The 18,642-nt window shown below is 35.2% G+C and overlaps 1 protein-coding gene across 1 annotated transcript in view; it reads left to right on the top strand.

Moving 5' to 3' along the window:
• LOC139117969 (protocadherin-15-like) overlaps positions 1-4,647 on the top strand; it is a 118,982-nt gene extending 114,335 nt beyond the window's left edge. Inside the window, exons 20-22 of the mRNA XM_070681229.1 lie at positions 2,410-2,506; positions 2,880-2,979; positions 3,413-4,647. The gene's annotated coding sequence lies outside the window, so the exon portion shown is untranslated. The remainder of the gene's footprint in view (positions 1-2,409; positions 2,507-2,879; positions 2,980-3,412) is intronic.
• Positions 4,648-18,642: the final 13,995 nt, after the last annotated feature.

The following is an 18,642-nucleotide window of genomic DNA, read 5'->3' as shown; positions in this document are numbered from 1 at the left end:
GGTTTTTTCCCGATTTAAAACTTACAATATTTGCGCATATATGGACTTCTAATCTTATCACGAACTGTAAGCATTTCTGCAAGATATTCAATTCAATTTTCATTTGCTGTAATGTTAAAGAAACTGTAAATTTTTGACTGCATGAACCAAGGTGACCGCCGGCATAAAGATTACCGTCCTGAGAATGTTGACCAATGGTTGACCCTGGGTTCGCGAACGTAATTTTCATATCACTTTCGGGTAATATATAGTAAGATGAAGATTTTATTGGATCACATAATGACTATATCGAAAACAACTTTAAAATGTGTAATATCAATCAAGTTGTGATGATTGTTGTTTATACGAGCTATTGTCGATCACATTTGTTTACGGTTCCCAAGCTTCCCCGACTTGACGAGTAGGTTACACACACATATGTGCACAATAAATTTAATTTTGGAATTTCGCCCAAATGTTAATCCACTATATATGAGGGTCTATGACAAAACTGTGAATAGGTTTTTCCCAATTTAAAACTTACAATATTTGTGCATATATGGACTTCATAAATGTTCATAAGAATTATCACGAACTGTAAGCATTTCTGCAAGATAAACGGTGGCTTGGCCAGTAATAATTTTGAACTTGAAACAAAGATTTTTAAATTTAAGGCAGTTATATCCATGCAATTAGACGCACCCTCCACATCTCTGCCCGTCTTTCTTTTTGAGAGAACCCCTGTGTCTGTGTGTATAACGATTTCTTTTGTTTTGTTTTCACCAAAAGAAATCGTTTCCCGCCTAAAGTTTCAGTCGATCACAGCCACCCGATGAGTGTAGGCGGCTCTGCAGCCTATACGAAACAAATTTGTAGTGGAAATGTAATATTTTAGATTATCCTGATCAACTCAGTTGTGTATTTAGCTCTACTCTAGTATTGAGCACTCTACTCCAGCTGATCTTGAACTAAACAAGTATATATATATATATATATATATATATATATATATATATATATATATATATATATATATATATATATATATATGTGTGTGTGTGTGTGTGTGTGTGTGTGTGTGTATGTAATATATATTATATATATATATATATATATATATATATATATATAGTTATGTGTTAGAAAACGAACAAAAGGTGAACTCAGCAGTTTCCTTTTGAAAAGAAAGTCATTACAAAAATAAAACTAATCGCAAAGTCAAGGGGTAGAACACGAACTGAAAAAGTGTACAGGCTATTCATCTCAGCTGGGACGGAAAAAGCTCCAGTGTCAGAGTTGCAACAGTCAGTCGGTGAATGAACAGTCCTTTGGCTTGCAGGCTTAAAGTTGCACAAAGTCCACAGTAAAAATCAAGCGTGGCAGTGAAGGTCTTGAAAAGTATTGAAAGACAGTTTTGCAAGCCAAACAAAGCATGGCAGGAGCATGGCCCTAGACTGTTTTTATAAGAGCTCCATATGAAAAAGCGACATTTACATCTATTCCGTAAAACATGTCCAAGTTAAAGGGATAAGTTATTTATCCTTCTGAATGATGGACATCATACTGAAGCTGTTATCGTCATGTGTCAGTTTTCAAAATGTGTTTTTCAAAGAAAAAATGGCAGTTACAAAAAAAGCTTAATAGATTTGATTTATTGTTATCAATAAAGAAAAGGTCCTGTCAGACACTGAGCATAGTAATTTCAGCCTCAATGTAAACAAAAACTAGCTTTTCGGCGCTTCTGATGAGATGTCATGGGACAAAGTAGAACTGTCAATTTTTCTTCGCTCGTTCCTGTCCATGAGTTTTCTAAGGGGGATGATTCTAATTTGTAGGTGCTACTAGAAAGGATTGTTTCTTTATACAATTTCTGAACCAACAATTGAAACGGTAACAAGGAAAACCAAGACAGACAAGTAATATTAAATATCCTGCAAGCTTGTGCGTCGGCCACTTTGAAAGACGGTTGACTGAATACAAACTACCTAAATTATGCATGCCGATTTACAAAGAGTGGCTGCTTTAGTTCATACATACGTATGTGCGTGCATACATACATACATACATACATACATACATACATACATGCATGCATGCATGCATGCATGCATACATACATACATACATACATACATACATACATACATACATACATACATACATACATACATATATATATATATATATATATATATATATATATTGTGTGTGTGTGTGTGTGTGTGTGTATGTGTGTGTGTGTATGTATGTATGTATAGGTGAGTGCGTGTGTGTATGTGTATGTGTGTGACCAACAACATTAATGTTCTCCTCTAAAACTGTTACATTATTGACAAGGTAAGATGTACTTTATGCAAACGGGTCTTTCGCATTTTTTATTATTAAAATACTCTGTATATTGACTTAATCACTGCGTTTTACTTCTATTAGGAGGTAGCCCGTACGGTATAGGTTTGAAAGACAGAATCAAACAGTTTCTTGAAGGAGGTGGTCGCTTGCAAAAACCAGCTGGGTGCCTCGATGAAATGTAAGATAAGAAGGAAATATCAGTAACTATAATGAGGTCACAACATTGGTTCAGAGGAATTAATCGAGATGATATTCCAATGCAAATTTTGCCAATTAGACAAGAGTGGCTGCAAGATTTTATCCCGCCTGTGTAACAAGTAAACTATTATGTAATATGCAAATATTACAAAACTTGCAAACACTTTGGCGGAGAATGGCTGTTTCACTCATACACAAGGTACATAATATCAAAATCATATAAGATTGTACTTCTGCTATAAACATTATATCTCTTGCGAACATTTTTGAACGTAAATAAGGTATGATTATAATCATCGAAAATAATGCATAGCACGCATTTCACATACCATCCTCCAAATTCTTTAATTTAGATATGAAACCATGAAGAAGTGTTGGGAGCTAAAGCCAAATGACAGACCAACTTTCAGAAGACTAGCAAATGAAATTGATGCACTCCATTGTGACCTCGCAGTAAGTAAATAGACCTTTGCCAATGTGTAGTTGTTTAGGATTATACAACAATGCCAGGTCATGTATTAATGTATATCACTCGTGCGTTATATTTTCCGAAGACAGAGAAATTAAGCTTCAAGGATATCTACCATCTTTTTTATGTTATCAGTCAAAAAAATGTGCCAAAAATAATATTTGTTGATAATACGTCATGTTAGCTCTATCTCAAATATTCATTTTGTCTCGGAATAGACTTATCCGAAATACCGGAGAACGTATTGCTTTCAGACCAATTTTAAACCAGAGGGGTTAATGAATGAGCAACAATAATATTAAGTGCATAGACAACATGTCGCGACATCGGCTGATACAATGCAATTTACTCAACATTTAACGCTCTTTTGTAACTCATATTTAATTTAATTTTACTCACATTTAATTTTCTTTCAAGGAACGATACGGTGTTTACGACTATGTTCAACCAGGAGCCCAACTCACGAAAGCAAAAACCCTTGATGATATCTCTTTACAAGTTACTGGAACAAAGTTAGAGTAGCATTACCCTGCTAGTCAATCTTCCCGGAGCACTTTCTCTTTGGCTGGACTGGTGAATGCTTACAGTTACGTACTACCCGATTGATGCATAGAAATGATTTCTAAACTTCATTTGCTGAGACCAGAGACACAATTATCAGGGCAGGTTCTATGATACTATGGTAACATGAAAATTTCTGTTATGTGTTTAGGTTTTGCGTTTTGCGCAGAAGAAACGAACAAACGTCTCTTGTGAATATTCCCTTTTTCAAGGGCTTTTGTCAAAGCCAATGTGTAACTTTGTCGTATTCCACTTGTTTCCTTTAACGATGTTTATGTATATCACCACTACCCATAAGAATGACCTCTGTTCAGTTGCATACTGTACAAGAAACAGAAAAACAATCAAGTTTGCGTTATCTTCGCATGCTTGTTCTGATTGCATATCCGCCATATTTTCAAAGTTTGCGTTGACGGACAGCATAATATATTTACTTCGGCCTATCTGGTCTTCTTGGTATTATAGATTTTTGTAATAGCAAACAGAATCAGGTTTATCTTATAAGTAAATGGACTACAGGTGGTGGGTCTTCTAATTTTACTGAAAACAAATATTAAAATTCAAAATAACTTTAGGATCACGTCTTATCAATATCAACAATTTATGACAAGTTGAAGGAAAACGTTGATTTCAATTCTAAGGCGGCATGCCGCCATATATATTAGCCCGACAAGATTTAGTGTCTCCTGTGATTTAGTGTCTCCTGTGAACATTTTGTGACTAATTTTATATATACTAGTGCGTTTATCTGGTAATCGTAAAAACATGATTTCTTGAAACATTGATAATGATTTTGTAAAAGATAATGTTATTATAATAAAGCTTGATAACATTTTGTTATACTATGTATTCTTTTTAGGTGTTATGTTCTACGTAATATGCATTAATCGGACGTGTACTTCCTGAAGAAAATGTTGTGGTCAAATATGTTTTGTCTAAAGGAATATATATCTTCTAGGTATTGGCGATGCCCTTTTATTTCATAACAGTTATACGTTTATAAAACCAGCTTATGTATTGCAGAGTGTATATCCCTTCATAACCACTTTCCATCGACATCGATATACATTAAACTTCATGAAATATACTGGACTAGTTTGTCGTTTGTTTGTTTTATCAATGCCGTAGTGACCATCTATTCGTAGTAGGGACTGACTTTATTTCACAATTTCATCATAAGATATCAGTGAAAACCAAAATGTGAGATGAACATCCAGCGGTTGCAATGCGCCTCTACTTTCTGTCTGTAATGCATGTGATATTTTAATAATATTTAATATTATAAGTTTGTAAGACGGCCTGATTGCCTCACTTCAGTAATTAGATTGTGTAATTTTACCCGATATACAATGTACATCTTTCAAGTTTAAAGTCGTTGTCGTTCCATATTTGCCGACAGGCGGTAATTATCATAATTGTAAACGGTTTATCGAAGATAGGTGTAGATTAATGTAGAACCTATGATCTGTAACCTTTGTGTGACTTTGTTAATAATTAACGGGAGTTGATCAATATTCCTGCGTACATGTTTGCTGCACTTCACCATTCAGACGGCCTTTCCCACAGGAGATTTATTTCAAGCTCGCTGTTTTCTTGGCTGAAACATTCGTTTTATTGTTAGATGCACACAATTTTGCAGATAACACTGCAGAAAAATATTTGATGACAACCATACATTCCAACAACATATCGTTGCCACTTGCAGTGCTATTCACTTCCTCCTTCGCAAAATTGGTCGTATCAGAAAGTACTTGTCCAGAGATTACTGTGCCACCCTCGTCCAGGCCGTATTATCTTCAAAGCTTGACTACTGCAATGCTCTACTATATTGCTTACCCGATACACAATTACAGCGGTTACAACGTGCCCAAAACACAGCAGCTAGTATTGTTACAAAGACAAGGAAATCCGACCACATTACCCCCCATACTTATGCAACTTCACTGGCTTCCAGGACATCATCGCATTGTACACAAACTTTTGCTGATTACTTACAAAGCCCTAAATGGACAAGCTCCACAATATCTCAGGAATTTAATAACACCTTGTGCCTCATCACGTGTTCTTCGTCATCTGATAAATGCCTTCTGCACACACCTAGATGGAATCTGACTACCTATGGTCGCCGCTCCTTCTCTGTAGCAGCTCCTGTCCTTTGGAACTCTTTGCCCCTGGACATAAAAACCTCTCCTAATGTCAACATTTTCAAAAGACGCTTAAAAACTTACATCTTCTAGAGAGCATTTTCATTGTAACTCTAAGCGCCACTGAGCATTGTTTAACCTTGGATATTAGGCGCTATACAAATTTTCTAGATAGATAGATAGATAGATAGATAGATAGATAGATAGATAGATAGATAGATAGATAGACAGACAGACAGACAGACAGACAGACAGACAGACAGACAGACAGACAGACAGACAGACAGATAGATAGATAGATAGATAGATGATAGATAGATAGATAGATAGATAGATAGATAGATAGATAGATAATAGATAGATAGATAGATAGATAGATAGATAGATAGATATAGATAGATAGATAGATAGATAGATAGATAGATAGATAGATAGATAGAAAAAAGAGCCGACTCATTAGAATGTTTGGATAATGGAATGTGATTATCATTGCTCGGGGCTGTGATTAATTAGCGAATAAACATATAGACATGTGGCCGAACCATCAACGGTGCACTGCAATTGAGACTTCCAACTGCGTAGTTTGATTACCATTCGTCTGTGTTGATATATCAACTTCATTCGGTGTCTCTACTGTCAGTTTTATCCAAACATTCTAATGAGTCGGCTCTTTTTCTGCAGTGTTATCTGCACAAATTTTGTTTATTTAACAATAAAACGAACGTTGCAACCAAGACAAAGGCGAGCATGGAATTAAAACTCAGTAGAAAGTACTTACCAGACAAAGGTGTCCGCTACATAGCCACCTGGAATTACCATGCCCAAGGGCAAGCGTTTCAGCTATTGAGCCAGCTTGAGCAGTAAAGCTTACTGGCGGTGTGCAAGAAATATCATGTGCAAGCTCTTCCTCGAGTTTTATGTACTCTCAAATGTAGTTTTAAGTGTCTAATGGGTTTCACATAACTATATTCGAAGGAATAATACAATTACTGCACGTAAAAAATATGTTTTCATGAGTACTAGTTAACTTTGCTTTAGACGCCAGCTTGTCGCAAACCACCCCTTATTGGAAAAAATGCCTGAAGAAATAAATATAAATGTCAAAATTCAAGAAAAGTCCAGTGAAACTCTTCATTTCACCAACACGCAGAAAGAACGTACGCATACAGTAGTATGCCGAAAAAATGCCTGATTGTCTCCTGAGCATTTAATCCCGACACTCCATTAAAATGAAAACAAATCAAATCTGACATTTGAATGGCACGATATATATTCAATTACTTGTTGTAACCAATCAGTAGCTACAAGATGAAGCACTTCTTAATACTAATCTCGCCCTAAAAACGTTGCAGAATGACTTATATATGAGTTATCCGAGTTACTCTGTACATTGATATTCAAAACGATAATCAGATTCATGGGAAGAAATAAGCCCGGGATTTACAGGCAATTAAAAACATTTTAAATTGAAAAAGGCTTGCTTTTGAAAGTTACCTGTTGGATATAAGCTACTTAGACTGCAGAAAACTCGTCACAAAACTTCGTAACAAGAATTACGAGCATTACATGTATACAGAGCATAGTTATTTTGCACTATTAAATTTTAGTTAGGACTGAGATCAATCTGTATAGATCAGTAATGCACTGTGCATTTTTACTCGTTGCATCACAAGCTGAATATTTGGCATTTCAGTAAACTCTGGAGAGTAGAACAAGAATGGGCAGTTGATATACTGAACATTTTAATACTAACAAAATCAACATTAGTTAAAGGTACTGTCCTTTTACGAACACTGCATTTTAAAAGACGTTTGAATGATTTGGTTTTTGTTTAAAAAAAAACTTGGTTTGACTCAACTGACAAAAGAAAATTGTTTCAAGGCAGCCGTTTGAAATAAATTGCTGCAAGATGAGTGTAAGTCAATTGTTGCCACACCCCTTTCCTCCACCCCGCCCCTCGCGAAATCAAGTGGTCGACCTCTAAATGTGTGTTGTTGACAATGAAAACATCTCCGTGTACACATAAGGATCGCCTTTCTTCACTATATATCTATAGCAAGGAACATTAGTGTGACATATAGCTCTAAAAGGAAGCCTATTGCGTCATTATTCATTTGACAAGAAGATCTAAGAAGAGAAGGGTCTCTATTGAAACTTCAGTTTTGGAGTGCCATTGTAAACTCAATGAAATTTTCAACTCTCTTCATGCACGATATTTAGCTGCATCACGCCAACACTGCTGCAACATTTAAATTGTACGATGTACATTATGACATGAGTGGGGTGTATGCGATACAGCAGAGTTCTCCCGGAATCCGGCAGAACCTAATTCACAACTGTGTAGACTTAAAGGTAAGGCGTTCAATCGCTGGAAAACCTGACCTGGGCTGCCAAATTCCTATTAGGTTTGACATGTATGAAATAGGAGAGACACAACAGAAACGATTACAAATAATCGTATTTTTTAACATTCACCGACTTGAACCAAGTCTATGGGGAAATGGGGTTAAAGATTTGTTGCAGACAAAGGGCAAAAACATTTATTAACGGCATTCTTAGGAGGGGAGAATGAAGGCAAAGAATTTGTTGCCGGCACTCTTCGAAAGGGAAAAATCGGGGCAAAGAATTTGCTGTCGGCATTCTTAGGAGGGAAAAAAGTGAGGGTTAAGAATTTGTTGCTGAATTCTTAGAAGGGGAGAAAAAGATAGTTGCTGTCATTTGTGGGGGGGCAAGAAATGTGGCAAATTTTCCTTCATTCATTATGCATATAACAATGCAGCTAGGACATCTCGTACCTGCAATATGCAATTCTGCATCTGCAAGGATTACAATGAAAAATGAAATTCAAGTCAACCTTGGAGTGTTGTAGAAATCAAAATGAACACTAATTTTCCTTTTTAAAATAGACTTATTAATTGGGAATTTGCAAAACAGAAACTACAATATCGCTGTCATGGAAAAAGATGAGAGCTACATTTTTGATTAGGCACCTCTAGTAACAAGATATTGTATAGATGGATCACTGCCACGCATTTACTAAAAGTGAAGGGAACGTGACTCGAATCTCAAAATATAAAAAATGTTGCTTATATCGCCATAACATCGGTAAGTTCTTTCTGAGATCATATCTGGAAATCTGTTTCTCAAAGTATATAATAATCAGCTAGACATTTCAAGAGCAAATGATATTCTGCATATAAAATACTCAAATTTGCTCTAAAATTACAATCTCACTACAATCCCATCAATTTAATCACGATTAAACAAATCTGCTTTGTACCATGCTCGGAACCTACATACCAAGTTCAAAACTGATCAAATACATACTTCAAAAAAAAGTATTTTTGACCAAACAATGGGAAAGCCTGTTTAAAAAAATTCATAACGCACCATAACGTTTAGACAGTTTACTCACTTCACTGCCAGGAAGTCGTAAACACAATTTTAACGCCATTGCATGAGCAGTCCCTGAGAGGAAGACTTATGTACTTGAAATACTTGAAAATTACCCCCAAAAATTAATTTCAAATTGTAGTTTTCATCGCAATATTAAATAAATCAGACTTACACTATTCCAAGGTACCTATATGTAAAATATTAAAGAATCCGGTCAGTAGTTTCTGAAATTTAAATTGTTGACCATTTTCACTGTTTTTGCTTATTTGCATATTTCTGTCCAATTCCGCATCTAAAAGCCATAATATACCTACATGTCAGACATACATACATAAACTTTACATATATACATGTACATAACGACACCCTTTCTAAGCCTATAGGTATACATGTAGCTCCATATTATAACACATGTATACAATTAATGTCATTGTGACGTGACCAACGGCTGTACTACAAAGGTGTGTCTGACATATCATATCAATTTGTGCTAGTGTATTGTTACGAACAGTGTTATGTTCACTGTGACGATCCCAACATTTAGTTGACAAGTCCTGGATCTCTTTTTATCTCATCAACATGGTTCAGGCAACGGCAACGTTGATAATACTGGACAAATAATGAATGTGACAAACGTCATGATAGCATATTTCTCAATTCACAGAGGTCATCTACATTTCTTACCATTAGACTTGTGCCTGTGAAATTGAAGGCCGTTGTTTTTCTACGGAGAATGCCAATCAAACGACAAATGATACTGTCATGCCACCAACGAACAGTATGAATGGACTACAGGTATTATTTGTTTCATCTGTATTGGCTTCTACTATTAGCTCAATAGACATCGCAACACCCTAATGATTGATTCATATTGTTCAAATATAAAGCTATTGGTATGGGTACATGCACTGTTTTCAGTATTTGAAGAATGGGTCATCCTTTTTTTTATTTCTGAGTCAAATATGTCAAATTAAATAAGGACCAAAGCAAAAATAGATCATACAACCATGCTGAAAGGTCACGAACGTTATGATGTAAACTCAGACAGTAAGAACTCCGACTGTTGACTTCCTTTTAACTTGTTAGTCCAGACAAACATTGAATATAATGATATTTTGTCACATGATAACTACAAGACGGAAATTGGGCACTTATAGCAGCGATTACTTTGACCGTGATTCTCTTGGTTGTCATTGCAATCAATTTAATCGTTTTCTACCGCAGTCGTCTTTTCAAATTGACGAAGACTAACTAATGCAATAAGTGATTTGAAAAATATCTGTTTCTGTTTTACGAAGAGAACTGACAAAATAACGGCTATCTATGCTCGAATATGCGTACAAATTCAAAATTACACAAATTATGAATATCTATATGTATGTATGCATGTATGTATGTATGTATGTATGTACGTATGTACGTGCGTACGTACGTATGTATGTGTTTTTTGTGTTTATCTACCTATCTATCACCATATCGATGTATGTATCTAGACGAGCATTACTGTACGTTGAGATTGAGTTGTGACGAAGGAGGATGGCTAGGGAGGTTGTATATAGCTTTACACATTCCTCTGAAAACATTCTTGTATATCCACTATCCTTATATATGAGTTTGCACCCTCGCATACTCCACTGAGGAGCGTTATCAATGGCCAACTAATATCTCATCAGGTGCATCACAAGGTGACAGAAGAAGAAATCGTCATCGAAGAGAAAAAGAAACAAAATATCATTAATTAACGGGCATCTTATGACGACGACGATGATGCCGACGACAACAAAGTGCTCCCATCAGTCAATAACGTCATTTGGACGCTTAAAGAAAAATATGTGCTCTCTAGCCAATTAAAGTCTAAATGCCATTATCATTGGAATATTAGATTTAGTATGCATTTAGACGTATGTCTTAAAAAGTCATCGAATATTATTTCAAACAGCTAAAATACCCAAAGTTACATTTGAAATTAGTTGGAGATTCATAAAAGGTGTTGATGGAAATATTTTACCCAACTGAGTCCAGTCTGAAAAATATCTTTTGTATCCACTCAAAGTTTTAAGAGTTGAGGGGACTGTTTTCAAGGTCAAAATGAACACATCACCAAAACTCGATGACTTTTCATAAGCAGTTATTCGACTGTTCTCTCATTCAATTGGTGTATTATAAAAACGCCCTTAAAAAATTAATGTGTGCTGTCACGACAAAAACATCAATACACATCTTGGTATTGTTTTCCCTTCATTTGCCCGGTTTTGATGTGCACAAACACCTTGCTTGAATGTATGGCCTTTGTTCCACAATTAACGAAGCTACAAATGTCTGGAAAAGTACAACAAAATGAGATAACCGTGATTATCAATTTAGATCTTAGAGACGCGTTAAGACATACTTTCATATATCTTTCAGTATATTACCATGACCTGTCCGTACCATTTTCATTTGACTAGTCGAACCATGTGACTGACCACAAATATACAGTTGTAACATATCTGTTAATATGAATGATAATATTGATAACTCACAGTGTCGTAAACACGATCATAATCATAATCTGTATTTCTTATATAACGTATATTACATATTTAAATATCTCAATGCGCTTTACATTAAAAAAAGAGTGACAAATGATAATAGTTATTTTAAATTGTTCAATCAATAAAAGTAACAGCTTGTAAAACTCGAGATATGGTTGAAATAGATCAACAAATAAAACTCATCGTACCTTATAGCTAAAAGTGTTAATGTTGATTTGTACAAAGATTATAATCAATCACAAAATAAAATTGAACACTTTTGGACCAAGTTTACACACTTTTATACCGTAAACAAATCTCCGGATTTGCTAATGGGAAAGCCTTTTTTTAAAAAAAATCTGTATTGCACTACTCACTGACAAAATCTCTGAGCTCGCACACAGCGCAGCACGTCTCTGTCAAATGAATACAACATTTGTATAATACAAGAGTTGGGGCGCCGTTGACTTTCGCATTGGATATTTTCGTAAATATTGACGGTTTTCTTGGGTTCGGTGATATTATAATAATAATAATACACTCCGCCCTGACCATTAACGTTTATTTATGGGCGTTGGTAAGAGGAAAGCCAAACTTAACGAGTCGGCAAGCTTCGCCCATTAATTGTTGGCTTTCCTGTCGTTGACGATGATGAGTTGGATGTCCCTTTGACTGGCTGAACAAAGTTAGAGATTAATTAAAATCACGTATTCCACATCTCAATTCTCATCAAAAAGATGTAAATATTTTCTCGGTATTATATGACCAGTCACAGCATTCCTAAACAGTTTCACAACGAATGTGTTGTAATTCCTGCTGAGAAAACTTGAAGCAACATTATTTTTGCCTGTAGGAATTATTATATCAATAGTGGATGAATTGATCCTTCATTCGGATAGAGTAATACAACCTATACTCTTTCTACCCTTCCTGATGACGAACTTTTTTCAAACCACTCGTTTGTGCTGTATTATTTCGACATTCCTTTGAAAGAGAAGGATAAAACACTGCGTATGTTATATAGGATACCTAAATGTACAAGAACCCTTACTTACAACGGGTTTTCGCAAGATCAAGCAAATGTACTACTAAACACCTGTCACGATTATTTACTGTCATTTGACAACTATCAAAAATTGTCTTTTTCGCTATTGTGACAAAGTGTATGTAACGAATGGCTCGAATCAAATGAGGATAATAAAAATTTCAAGAGAACTGTTGCTTGATTTAAAGGTCAAGAAAAACAAGTACAGGCCAATCCAACATTGACTTTTCCACATCTCTTGTGAAACAAGCTTATCTGCATAACGACTGCAGTAGAACGTACCAATACATTATCATCAAACATATGTCAGGTTATATGTTAAAACGGTGAAATGTCCAGATGTGTATTCAGAGCCAAACGTTGCCCACTTCCCAAGAGTGGCTGCTAGACTTAGCCTTGATAGATATATGCTTAGAAGTAACATCAGAATGCAGTTGTAATAAGCCCATGATTATAAGTACGATCAAAATTTTATTGTGTGCGCTATAGTTTATGCACCTCGTACTACCCCAATTACATTGATTACGAACGTTTTCTGTACGTAAAACAAGATATGATAATAATATACACACATGTATACAATACAACACATGCAGTCTTTCAATTACTCTTATTCAGATATGAAGTCATGAAGAAGTGTTGGCAGCTAAATCAAAAAGACAGACCAACATTTAGAAGCCTAGCAAATGAAATCGATGCAATCCATTGTTTTTTAACAGTAAGTAAATTTCCTCTTACCTATGCGAAGGTATATAACCGAGTCCAGTAATTTATAATGTCATGCCACTAGTAAGTTACATTTCCTGAGGATAAAGCGATTGAGGTCTATGGATATTCGTCATCATATTACATCAGAATACGTCGAGGGAAATACTTTTTAAGGGTGATCGAGCCATAAATTTTTTACCAACAATTTTCGTTATTTTTCTCTAACAGTAAGACTTATATGTGAGGATGAGATTACGACAAAAACATCAATATGTCACCAGATTAATTTGGCAGCTAGAAGGATTTGAAATACACCCACTTTATCCCATTCGAATGACAGAAATTATGAATCTCCCGTAAGCGTTGCCCGACCCAATATATTTACTTTCAGTTCCTTTCTTGAAATGCTGCACTTGTTTTATTTACATGTGAACCACATTGAATAATAAATAAATTTTTAGCTATTTTTCCGCTGAAAATGTGCATAAGAATTCAAAACAATTGTTAAAGCTGTTGCAAACTTAAAAGTAATAACCACGCCCTATCCGTACTTTGTAGAATTATTTAGATTTTCAATCCAAAAATTTTTTTATTTTCACATAAATTATTGTTCAGATATTGCACATTATATGCATCAAATAAAAATATGGGGTCACCAGCCTATTTACAATGCTACATCGCTTAACATTACCCTCCCCATATGTGAAATGGGAAAAATCACAATTTGATGAGAAATATGTCCTTTTCAAATTATTTTGTTAGGATTTTTAAATATTTTGTAAATATATCGACATTCAAACATTTAAAACTTACAACTCGAAGATAATATAATGATCATTCAATCATCACTAACAACGTCCGCTCTTATGCTAAAAGCTCTGACAATAACTTGTATGAAGATAGGTTTCAGTTAAAACCATGTTGTAATGTTTACAATGAGCTCGGTCCCGTACTGAGGGGACGCGCGCGTCGTAGAGTGCGCACTCTATTGTTTACAGCTATGATGTCGTAGCAAGTGACTCGATCAACCTTAAATGATCCTTCATGTATTTAATGTATCTAATGCTGCGTCACATTTTACACTAGCCCTAAATAAATGAGCTTACATAATTTATCAAACCCTATTTGAAAATAGCACAGTTCGTAAAAAAAGCGGAACACCGATTGCTACAAAGACATGACATCAAGACTAAAGCTAATACGACTTGGTTCGCTGACCATTGTGATGTTTATTTTTCTCTCATTGTGATTTTTTAAAGGAACAGCCCTGTATTTATGAGAATGTTCAAGTTGGGAGCCAGCTGCCAGCAGAGGATACCCATGATGATATCAGTGTACAAATTACTTGACATTGAAAAAGTTGAACTAACTACCTAAACACCTGCCCTGAGCACAGAAATCTTTGGCTACACAGGTTGAAGTTGTATTGATGGAAATAATTTACCATTTCTGGTTGTTGAGTTCATGGACAGGCATTATTTGCTTTGGCAGCTGACTTTGTTATGAATTCCGTCTATTGATTAAATGTACATGCTCTTTGCAATGGCTGTCTTGGAACTTAGGACAACGAGATTTGATATTTGAGTGTTTCAAAATCTAGAAAATACCTAAATAACAGGTGTGAAATTGCTTTATCGGGAAGTATCTTTCCATACATTTAGGTGCCTTGTTGCCTTTCATAAGACCATAGAAAGTAAATTTGCTGTCGTGCGTCGGCTTGAGTAGTTCAGGGAAGATGCAGACGAATTTTTGCGCATAATGGTCTTAACTTGTCAAATTGAACGATGTTGGTGAGACTAGTCTCCATTAACTGAATTTCCGATAAATGGTTGTATTTTATGAAAGAAAACTATGAAAAAAAATCGATTTACTTTTTGCTTGAAGCTTTCCATGTGTTTAACTATCTGCATCTAAAACGTTTGAGTGGAAGCGCAAAATATTTTTTTAGTTTCTCCTCATTGGTTTTCATGGTAGACATTTTGTAATAAGAGATATAATCAAGTTTATCAAGTCCGTCATCTGTATTAGCGCAATTTCTGTAAATCTTAAATAATGAAAATTTGCAATGTCTATCCGTGTTCTTCACAAACAACTCAATTGTATATCGAAGTCTATTACGTTTGGTCAGTGAATAAGTTCGATGTATCTTGCGTAAGTTTTGTCCTCTAAATCCTACACATTTACCCCGTCATTACATGGTTTATGTTTTAAATGCGTATTTTATACTTTGATATGAAACGAGTTTGTAGAGTATTATACGTGAACGAAAATGGGATGGTTAGCGTTGATACACATATCTATATATCTTTCCGAATAGCCATATCATTTATGTATCATATGTGTATTGGATAATGTAATAAATGGATAATGTAGTAAATACTACCATAAGTACCAGAGCAACTCTTTAAGTATCATTTCGTAAGTCTATATTAATCACAATACCAGTATAAGTATTTCGGAGCGCATATCTTTTACATATCAGTTTCTATCGAGCACTTATAAACCCAATGTCGTGAAAAACTCTGAATTACTTTTATGTCACTTCTGTACTTTAACTAATTCGTAGAGACCGCCTACCGCCACACAGAAATCGTCATTTCCATTGCTTCATAAGACATGTGATAATGAAGATTTGGGCTTTACATCCAGGGTTTGCGGATAATTCTCCTTAGAGCATTCTTAGAGAGTAAATATTTTACTTGTCGTGTTTGTTATCAATATTCTCACTCAACAGAGAATATACAAATAAATAAAAGCTATGCAAATGAAGTTATAAGGATTTCTCAATGACTAAACTTACAAAGAAAGGACAATTGTTATTAGCAAATCAAATCAATAGCAGTTTGATTAACGGTGATTTTGTAATGCTAAACGCCTCATCAATTGGTAAAATACATACTTATATGCTTTTTATTCATTTCAAATTGATGTTCTTCCTAAGTTTCATCTTCTTAATTATTCAATCAATCAAGCTTTTTTAGAGCATGAAGATTAATTGAAAAGCTAAAGATCTGCTTCGCTAAACAAAACAAAACAAGCAAACGTAAAGTCTGGCAGTGAATATAAAAATGACCAAAAACGCCTAATTCCCTATCGATACTTCCCTTAAATGACATAGGCAACCGATAGTCCGAAGATGGATATAAATCGTTTGCATGTCTATGAAATGCGCTTCTTCAGAGCGTAGTATTAATCAATTGATGTATGACTATCTTGGATAGAATCAATCAGCTACAAAGGAATGTTCCAATACTGAAGTGATGAATTTTTCAGGATGTCCTTTTTTACTGACGCTTAATACAGAGGAATCGCATTTACCGTTAAATGTCATTAAATCCTGATGTCATTCGCTGCAGCTTCCATCTCTAAACGGAGAAAACGAAGTGTTAGAGACGGAACGTAATGATAAACTTGATTGTTATGGACATGCTGTTGAAAATTTAGCCTTACGATGAATCGAGGCCCTCGAGGAATCGTGGACGAAATACACAAGAGAAGCAAGCTGAGAATACAGCCTTGTAGTGCTGGATATTGTAGACTCTGATAGAGCGCAGTAGACATAACGATTAGCACCTGCTGTTAACACTGTTAATAACAGAAGAGCCGTAGAAATGAAATGTTTGTGAAGAGAAGGTTGGGTATATATTATCGAAGGCAACAGAAAGATCTAAGAGAGCTGGAGTACGTTCAAATCTGTAATTCTCAAGTTTGAAACAAATCAGTCATTCTCAAGCACATGGGCAGCTAGAGATGACGTCAGTAAACAGCTATGAAAATTGCGATTTGAGAGGTTCTGAATCGATGCCATGTGTATTATTGATACCTTGATGATGGCACTTTGGACAGTACAGGGTCCCTCTTCTTTACTGTCTACGATCGCACTGAAAGCCTTAACATGTTTATTCTTGCTTCTAGCAGCAACAAAGTTGTGATAGGATCAAGGCGATAGGTTTTTGGCAATCGTCATTATATTGCTGGTGTCATCTGCGCTGATAGACTGACGGAGAACATTGTAGAAGTAGCTGCTTCAAAATAATCGAAGGTCGACAATTAAGTTTACAGCTGCTGTGTATTAGACAATACACTTGTGTGTATTGTTTGAATTTTATCGGCAGTAATATTGATTGAAAGGATAGGCATGCTCTGTTACTGATTTATAGTTAGGCTGAGAGTTCAGGTGTTGTGAACAAAACAAAGTTCAAAATATTCAAAACAATGATCTTTGGTTTTCTCTGTGTGATCATTTCAGTAAAGAAATATATAATCTTGCTTATTACTTGAATATGGGACAAAGAATCGTTCACTCTTCTCGTAAAATTTGGTGTTTTATTTTTAGTTTTGGTTTACATTTTTAGTTTTTCAACCTTGATTCTATGTGATATTTAATATCCTGTGAATGATAGTGGTCTGTCCTTTCAGAGGAATTTAGACACAGAGAAGTAATAAGTTGAATGTTCGGTTGCCAACCAAAAAGTTATTATGTAATTTTCAACAACAAGAACATCGAAGATTTTGCAGTATTAATGGTATCGCATTAGACTAAACATTTCTCGTGATGCTACCTTGCACATGCTGAAAGAAAAATTTCCGCTAAAGGACAATAAAGGATATTTCTAATATCGCAACGAACTGATTCATAGTGTATCTATATGTCCCTTCTCATATCACATTTGCATCCATTAATCGTCGTCTACGTGGTAATATGAGGTTTAAGAGCTTTTGGGGAATTGTCTACTGATCAAATGAATATCCATACGAATTTCCTGATTTACTCTTGACATGAGAAAATCATTCGTAAATACCATTGAGTGCAAACGTTACTTTGCGCAGACTACATGAGATTCTCAAAGCAGACTTGATAGGGTTGGAAAAGTCTCAGCACCTACCTTTCCTGATATCGGATGGAACCTTCTTGACCAAACGCAACTGACAGGATATTAACGCATTCTATCAAACTATTTTAACAAACTTTGCAGGTTAGTAATTGCGTTATGACTGTTTATCAACGGTCAAGTTGGAAAATAAATGTAATTGTCATAAAAAATTCAAAATTTGACCTAAAATGATATTCATCGATTGTCTGTGAACGTAAGCCAACATACGCTTTCATCAATAAGCTTTTCATGAATATTATGTAGTAACCGTTTAAAATTGCTATAGTTTCCATTCAAGTAGATCGTCCTATAACACTGACAATACATACAGGGGCAAACTAAGATTGCTGTTTTGTATGTAAGTACTTACTAGGCTGGACTACTAGTTCAAGGTTGGACTACTAGT

This window comes from Ptychodera flava, chromosome 18, assembly GCF_041260155.1.
Source record: "Ptychodera flava strain L36383 chromosome 18, AS_Pfla_20210202, whole genome shotgun sequence".
In the NCBI taxonomy this organism is placed as follows: domain Eukaryota; kingdom Metazoa; phylum Hemichordata; class Enteropneusta; family Ptychoderidae; genus Ptychodera; species Ptychodera flava.
This window is presented reverse-complemented; position numbering and strand designations above follow the sequence as displayed.